This window comes from Hibiscus syriacus, unplaced genomic scaffold, assembly GCF_006381635.1.
Source record: "Hibiscus syriacus cultivar Baekdansim isolate YM2019G1 unplaced genomic scaffold, ASM638163v2 tig00110890_pilon, whole genome shotgun sequence".
NCBI lineage: Eukaryota > Viridiplantae > Streptophyta > Magnoliopsida > Malvales > Malvaceae > Hibiscus > Hibiscus syriacus.
In genome coordinates, this window is record NW_024062900.1 from 16,953,042 (window position 1) to 16,962,412 (window position 9,371).

Below are 9,371 nucleotides of genomic sequence, written 5' to 3' on the forward strand. Positions count from 1 at the left end.
TGAATCCTTTATCGCATAATTGACTAATACTCAAAAGATTATGCTTTAATCCATTCACATATAAACATTCTTAATTTGTATGGAATAGGTATTACCTATTGTACCAATACCTTCAATGTGACCTTTTGAATTGTCTCCAAAGTCACTTCTCCTCCATTTTGGCGTTAAGCTCAATGAACCGGCTTTTGTCTCCGGTCATATGTCTTGAGCATCCACTATCAAGGTACCATGAGTTTGAATTTGTTTCCCGTGCCTTGTAGCAATGCTCCTTTCCCTACAAACATAGATTAATTTTTGATTTTTGGTACCCAAATTCTTTTGGGTCCATATTCATTAGTTTCCAAAATCCTAGTCCCTTAGGTATCCATTTGTGTAGGATATTTTTATCTTTAGTAGTAATGAGTTCTTTAGGAACCCACATACTTCTAATGATTTTTCCATTAGAGGTTCTTTGGGGACCTCTATGATTGTAGTTTCTAAAACTTTTTCTAACAAAGTTGGATTTTGAATTTCCACCTCTTTCAAAATGTTTTGTTCCAACTTTATCAAAAGAAGTTTTAAGATCATCAATTTTCTTTGATGATCATCATTGATCTTTGAAAGTAAATTTTGCAAATCTAAATTTTTCTTTTCAAACTCTTCTAGTTTGATTTGCAAATCTTTGATTTTACTTTCAAGATCGTTGTTGGTTTTGGATATGAGTTGTTTTCATTTTTCAATTTTGAAACATCATTTTTATATTTTAAAAACAATTTCTCATAATCCGAAGCCAACCCATTGTACTCCTCAAATAACTCATCATAAGATAAATCATCAAAATCGGATGAGTTAGAGGTTACCTTAGAATCTTCCCCGAATGCCATCAAGCACAAGTTTGCTACTTCTTGTTCCTCTTCATCGGAACTTTCTTCATCGCTCCATGTAGCCACATGAGCCTTGTGCTTATTCTTTGATTGACCCTTTTTCTTCAATTGTGGGCAATCATAATTGACATGCCCCGGCTTTTTGCATTCATAGCAAATGATTGGGTCCTTCTCTTTTGGTTCATTTTTGAGGCCTTCGTTTCGTTTGAATTTTCTTCCTTGGTAAGGTCTCATCATTTTTCTGAACCGTTTGGCAAACAATGCCATTTTCTCGTCATCATCATCATTATTAGAATCACTCTCATCTTTTGTGGATTTGAGAGCAACTCCAATATTTTTCTTCTTCTCCTTTTCCTTTGGTGTCTCTTCAACTTTATCAAGGTCCACCTCATCTTCGAGCATCATCTCATGAGTGAGGAGTGAACCGATAAGTTCTTCAAGAGTTAAGGACGATAGGTCCTTAGACTCGATGATTGCCGTCTTCTTTGATTGCCATGATTTTGGGAGGGAGTAGACTAACTTCCTCACAAGCTTTTCATTTGAGATGATCTCTCCATATGATTTGAGACCATTGACAATCGTTGAAAATCTATCTGTCATAGCTTTGATGTCTTCATTTGGTTTCATCCTGAAATTTTCATAGCTATACGTTAGAATACTAATTTTTGATTTCTTACCTCATATGTACCTTCATGTGTGACTTGAAGCTTGTCCCATATTTCTTTGGCAGTTGTACACGATGAAACTCTTCCGTATTCATCTGGTCCAAGAGCACAAAAAATAATATGGATGGCTTTGGAGTTGAGCTGGAACATTCTTGTCTCTCCTTCACTCCACAACCTTGGATGAGTGATAGGCTTGATGTATCCTTCTTCTACGGTATTCCATGCTCCATGTCACTTGCTTGAATGAAGTACATCATTATATTCTTCCAATAGGCGTAATTAGCTCCATTGAAGAAATGAGGCTTATTGACGGGCATCGAATCAAGACCGGAGTCGTAATTTGAAGTGGAGGCCATTGATGACTTGGTAATCGATGTAACTCTTCCCGAATCGACTCAAGAGGCGATTAAACCTTCAAATGAGTGAGGCTCTGATACCAATTGTTGAGTTAATCGATCTACGGAATTGGCCAAGAGGGGGGTGAATTGGCAATTAAAAATTTCGTGGAAGCTTTTGCAGAAAATTTAAAGTAATTGCACAGCGATTTACAGTGGTTCGACTTTCTCAAACAAAGTCTACGTCCACTACCTTAGCTATCCATACTAAGGATTTTCCAACAAATTCACTAATTTGTTCTTTCTTTTGAGGCCAAAGAGATAACCTTACAAAATCCCTCAAGAGTATACCCCAACTCTTGAGAACACTCTTTTTCCCAAAGAGAAGATTACAAATTTACAAACTTACAAGAAAACCTCATAAGGTAAGATGTTTGCACAATTCTAGAACAAAGAAAAGAACACTCAAGGATAAATACAATTGAGTACAAAAGTGTTCTTGAAAGCAAATGAATATTGGATGAAAAATAGGCTTGAAATACTCAAACTTGAGGTTTGATGCTTTCTCTTTGATTCTCTCTTGATTCTAGTTGTTTGATGTTTCTTGTAGTTGATCAATGGCTCCAGAACTTGTTTAAATACCCCTTGAATCAATTCTGAACGTTGGTAATAATTAGTGGGGATAATAGAGTCGTTTAAGTGTGAAAACAATTAATTTTCTAGGTGGAGCGTCTCATGCATCGATGCATGATCAGGTATGCATCGGTGCATTCGTGTAAAATTCAAATATTTGACCGTTGGAACACTTGATGCATCGGTGCACCAAGTGTGCATCGATGCATGAAATGCATTCGATGTTTGAAAAATAGCCTGATGCATCGATGCATGGCTTGTGCATCGATGCGTGGCTTGTGCATCGATGCATCAAATGCATTCGATGTTTTGAAAATATTCAGAGTGCATCGATGCATTGAGAGTGCATCGGTGCATGGAATGCATTCGATGTTCAATTAATTCATCGATGCATCGATGCATGGACTGATGCATCGGTGCATGCCTTTGAATAATTGATTTAAGGCTTGTTTTTGGTTCAAAATACTTTGTGAAAATTGTTTCAAAAATAGTTTAAGTACAAATCACAATTTACACATTTAGTAAGGATTAAAATTGATCTTGAAAAACTTGGAGTAATAATTTGATATTCGGTTAATTGAATCGAATTTGTAAAATCATTTGTGAAATCTTAAATTCATTTAACTTAATTTGTTATATCGAAATATCAAAAATGTTTCAACAGAAACATCGAATGCAATTAGTGCATCGATGCATAAGGCATGCATCGATGCATCCCAGTAATAATACAACATCGAATACATTTATGCACCGATGCATCAGTAGTGCATCAATGCATACCTTCATTAAAAGATGAAATTGACTTTTCTCTTGGTCTAAAGAGTGAACCATTAGAGTATATTAGTTATAATACTAATATAGATCTATGTATGATGATGTAGATGTAGAACGTGATCCCTTCCGGATAAATTGAAGGATTATAATCGAATCAAAGCAAAGCTAAGGTGAGTGCACATTCTCTAGTATATGAGGTTCAAGGGAAAATAAGACTTGTGATAAGTCTATTTCCAATAGTGAAAAACATGAATTCATAGAAGTATGTATTTGTTATGATTTATATGTGTGCATGGGTATGTGTTATTGATATGAATATGGTAAGTAAAAGGGATTAATGGTGATGATAAAATAATAAGGATAATGAAGTGATAGGTATATGTGAATATAAGTATTGATATGTTTTGTATGTATTGTAAGATGATATGTCTATGTGGTAACATGATAAGATGACAATGAGTAACATGTCATATGAACACATGAGAAATGTTATGAGCCATATGAAAGAGAAAGTATAAGTAATACATGAGGGAATCCTATGTGACATATGAATATGAATTCATATGAAAAGTGACATGAATTACATGAAAGAAACTACGTGATTACATGTATATGTGAATGAAACCATGAGCTTATATGAATATATGATATGGTTACATGAATGTAAAAGGATATAAAAGATAATGCCCATGTTATGTGTCATGAGAGCTAGGGGTATAGTTGGCATGCCAAGAGTCGAGGGTCTATGTGGTCCTTCGGGATATATATGTATTCTTTGGAACATGTGTGAAGTCTGGTGAGACACATACTTGATCCCTAGTATATGTATATGATTCTTAAAGAGTGATATGTGGTCCTTCGGGATATATATGTATTCTTTGGAACATGTGTGAAGTCTGGTGAGACACATACTTGATCTCTAGTATATGTATATGATTCTTAAGGAGTTATAGTGGTCCTTCGGGACATTATTATATGGCACTACGGTGCAATTCTACGCGGCACTTCGGTGCAATTCTACGTGGCACTTCGGTGCAATTATATGAGCTGTGGTGACAGCATTAGTGCACAACCTCTATGTACTCGCATATCTTTAGTTCTCACATGAGTATCATGGGCTATTAAATAGATAATATTAATAAGTGATAGGATAATATGTTTGTTCCCTTGTGGAATTTCATGTGTGATATGATTGTACAAATGGTAACTTATAAGACTATATGATGAAAGGAATCAATGATAGTGATAAAATAAGAAAAAAATGAAGATGATAATATAATTGATTGAGTGTACGTGTTTTATGATAATATATATATGGTTTACATGACATGTATGTGTATGTGCAATTGGTTATGGTATATGTTATATGATATGGACATAAGAGATCATAGGAACATGAGATAAGATATATGAATGATAAGGACATATGCATGCATATATATTCGTTACATGTAAAGTATGAGTGGTATGAAATGATAGTAAGAATTGTTTAGGTATGATATTAGTACCGTTTACCTTATAAGTTTTTATGCCTCACTAAGTCTTCGACTTAGCGTGTGATTGTTTCACACGTAGGTTTCGAGAATAGTAAAGAGTAATGCGGAGCAAGACAGGTCAGTTCTCCTTACCAAATGTCAGATCAGAAAATATATGTACTGGTTATAGAGTGTAGTTGGCATGTAGTCTAAAGATATAATTGTATGAACTCTGATATATTTGTAAACGCTTTGAATGAGTTAAATGTTATCAAAGTTTTTAAATTACTCACTATTTTATACGAATAAATGTTTGAAAAGTCAATGTGACACTTCGGACTCGTATCCGGGTCGGATACGGGTTGGGGGTGTACACAGACTGTCTCCCTTTTGCTTCTGAGTCTTCTCTGACCATAGATGGACATCTGTATTTTTCACCTCTTGCAGTACAACCCTTTGTCTATTAATGCAATTATTTGGGTTTAGCGAACACTTTTTACGGATAAACATCTCTTTGAATGATGCAAATGATAAAAATAAAAAAAAGATAAAAAGGAAACAAGTCAGTAAGATAAAATAATAATCAAAATACTAACAAAAATAAAAATTCCTACCCCATATGCTTTTGTTCCTACCCAGACATTATCTCTATCCCACACGTTAATTTTGAACAAGTCCTAACCGCATACATTTCCAGTTCGCATGTTTTGAACAAAAAATAAAACAAAAAATAACTCAATATCCTAGGTTTTGAAATGGAGTTTCGGGGTGGGTTCTAATTCCTTGCAGTCTCCCGGTTTAGGTTCTAAAAAAAATACCCGAGTTCTCCTTACTTGTGCCCCTTGGGCTTGCGAGACTCTCAGTCATAAGCTCATCACAAGCTCATATGGACCAAGTTAAACTCGAGAGGACATGTTACCTTATGTCCGTACGGAGAATAAATTCATACGAAGACATAAGGTATATGAATCCCGAATTTACTTGCTAGGCTTGTACGGAGAATAAATTCTTACGAAGACGTCGCTTTCACCTCCACTTACGAAAGAGTTTGGAGCTCGAGTATAGATCCGAAATGAATTTTTGAAAAAGTAGAAATCATTAAAAAAATCAGTACAACTATTTATTTGAAAAAATAATCAAAGGTAATAAGATCGAAAAGGTAAATTAAAATTTAAACTTACAATTTTCGCTTAAGAAGACAACCGGAAATTAATTTTGGCCTGACTCACTTACTCATCCCCAGGAGAGTCACCAAGTTGTTGTAACCGTCCTTCGAGTGGGCCCAGAATCGGGTTTCGACTTAATTCGATGTGATGGAGCCGCCTCCGATATTTTATATTAGCTTGATCGGACATCTTAACTTACCTTTTATCTGATCTATGTTTTACCAGAAATTTTGTCGGATTCGGGAGTCGATTACAGTCAGGGAATGATTAGTACCCCTGTACTGCCCTTTCGGTACCAATTTAATTTCTCATTTGTCTTAATTGCGAATATTAAAATTTAAAATTTAAAATCCGATCCGAATTACTTACCATTGAAGAAATTAAATTGACCTAAAATAATATAAATCAATTAGTGTTAAATATAAAATTAAATTAAGAAATATAAAAACTTTAAATTAAAAGGATTTAACTGCAAAAAAATTAAAATTGGAGGTTAGATTGATATTGTTTGAGACATGCAAGAAAAATAAAAAGTTAGGAGGATCAATTGTAAAATATAAGAAAATTAAACAATGATTAAATTGAATAAATTTGAAATTTAAGGGAAAATTTACAATAGATAACCTAAACAAATTACACATCAAAACTGTACGGACTATGAAAATAATTAAATTTTAGTATTACACAAAGACCCTCCCTATAAATAGCCCTTAAAACACAAAAAAAAAATCATTTTCAACTCATTCTCCCAAAATAACGCACTTCCAACCTCTCAAAACACTCTCCCCACTTCCCAACCAGCCTATGGCCGACCATCACTCCGGCGAAGTCTCGCCGCACCAACCGTCGCTCCGACCACCGCCTCTAGTGACCAGAAAGCTAAAACTACTCAAAATGTTCATCTCTAAGCCCCGAAGCCTAACTCGAGCCCCAAATCCCCAAAACTAACCCCAAATAACGTACATCTAAGAAAAATCATTCGTTCTTACCTTTTCTGATGATTCTCTTCGATTTCGACAGTTGCTCCTCTCCTAAACCACGACCGTAACTATTTCTTTGGGTTTTTGTGATTTTTTGCGATTTTGCGAACCATTTTGCTCGGTTTTTGCTTGATGTTTACGTTGTTTTTTTTTTGTTGGATGCCTTTTTTATTGTATATCGTTTTTGCTTCTTAGTGATTTTGTTGCTTGATCGGGTTTTTTCCTTAGTGTCTTGCTTTGATGATTCTCGGGGTTTTACCCCGTGGTGGTGTTGCTGGGTTTTTCGGGATGGTGCAATCCCGTTCGTCACGATTCTTGTTTGTTTCATAACTTGCTCTGATTTTTTGCTATTTTCTCGGTTTCTGGTGTCGGAAATCTCGGTCGTTTTCCTCTCGTGCGATGTCTATTTTATTTTAGGGTTTATGACAACCCTATTTTAGATATATATGGGTCGTCATTTTGGTAACCGATCTTACTGTTTTGATCTCTTGGCGGAACTAGACTTTGGTGAGAGTTAAGGTTTCTCGAATTTGTTTCGGGTTTTTACACTTCTGGGTTGTTGCTTCTCGGGCCTCAAATTACAACAATCAGACTCATAAAACATTCAAAATTGAAGCTATTATATTCAAACTAAAACAAGGTACCTTCTTGATTGCTCCAAAGTTGAGCTGCTTGGGTGTTCAAAGGTGAGCTGATGTTTGCTTCTGCATTTAAACGAAACCCCTCAAATCTCGTACTTAAAAACTCTAATTTTTTAAAGAAGAAGAAGAAGCCAAAATAAATACCTCGAGGAGACTTTGGATAGATAGCAGTATGGCTCTTACATCATAAGCAGATGACCATTTATCCTACAAACACAAACAATTATGCATCAAGGATTTTTATTTGTTTCCCTGTAAACAAAAGAGAGAAGATTGTTTCTAGTTTACCTGAAGAATGTCCAAGCAAATGTTGCGTAGACATCGACATTCGGATGGAAACAGGCAGTGTCGACCTTAACCTTCGGGGGTTTAAAAGGGTTATCACAGGGAATACAAGAGAGAGTTGTATTCTTTTCCTTCAAAAACTGTGTCTTTGCTTCCTTTAATGTTCCTTTCCAGCAAAATATGTTGTCCTCTTCTGGGAATGCTGACATTCCAGGATCCCCACCCATCTATCATACATTATATAAATTTAGAACTAAATCCTTTTGTTTCGAAGAAGCAAAACATCAAACAGATTCAAGGCATATTAAAGTTCAATTCTTACCATCTAAGCCATCAATTCGGTTTGCAACCTGTTGACACCCAAGAAAAGGAAAATCAAATCCACAAAATTAAATTAGATTTGACTAGTTTAGAACAAAATCCAAGCAAAGTAGTAAAAAAGAGAAGGGGGGGAACCTTTTAAGAACAGATTGAGAATCAACAGTCTAGCGGTGGGGGTAAGCTGTTTTGATCCGGTGGTAGAGGCCATGGTGTGTTTCCTGTGTACCCATTTGTCGTTGCCATTCTTCTTTTGCTTTACGAAGAAGAACAAGAAAACAGATCCACAAAGGAATCAAAACCAAACGGAGAATCAGCAGATGAGCAGAACGGGCATACGAAGAACGGATCCACAAGATCTTTTTCCCTGTTCTTCGTATCCAGAGCTTTTACAGATAACGAGAGAGAGAGAGAAGTTGTGAGTTGTGAGGATTTGAGAGTAAGCGTTTTGTTTTTAAAAAGGGTTTCTGACCGCTGCCTGCAAATTCAAATTTGCAACGGCTAGTCGGCTAGTCCCTCTTTTCATTGCACCAAGCCTTCTTTTCTTTGTAATATTGGGCCAATCCTAATAAGCGTTTCGGTATTATTTCTCACTTGTTAAATGGCCCTCTTTACTTTTTGCGTGTACTTATTTTAAATGGTTAGATATTATCATTGTGCTCAATATTATCAATAAACTAAATTATTTAAAAAAAAATAGATGTCTTGATAAATTATTTAATTACTTTCAGATAATAATATGTATTATTTAATTACTTTCCGAAACCTACGTGTGACACACTCACTAAGTCTATGACTTAGTGAGCATATAACTTATAAGATAACCATGACTTCTAACATGAATGCATGTTTTCTACTATCATATTAAGCAACCTCATATACACTTCCACATAATGAACCTATACATACAAATCACTCGTATCATACATATTTTGTATACTTTTTCATTTCCATATAATCCTGTATATTTGCCCCACTCAGTTTATATCACATTTTCCTATTATCATTTAAATCATTCTTTTATAAAATTCTTAATCATATAATTTCTATCCAAATTTACATAATTTATCTCTTTTTCCATGTGCTCTTATTATCATATAACCTATAAATTCTTGTTATATGTTCTATTAGTTCATTTCTCATCTAATTGTCACATAGACACATATATTTTATTCACTTTTCATAATTTAATTACTATGAAATTTTCATATGACTTCCTTTCCTAGATCCTTGTAC

The 9,371-nt window shown here is 34.9% G+C and overlaps 1 pseudogene; it reads right to left on the reverse strand.

Moving 5' to 3' along the window:
* Nucleotides 1–7,521: 7,521 nt before the first annotated feature.
* On the reverse strand, nucleotides 7,522–8,381 carry LOC120144793 (annotated as a pseudogene).
* Nucleotides 8,382–9,371: the final 990 nt, after the last annotated feature.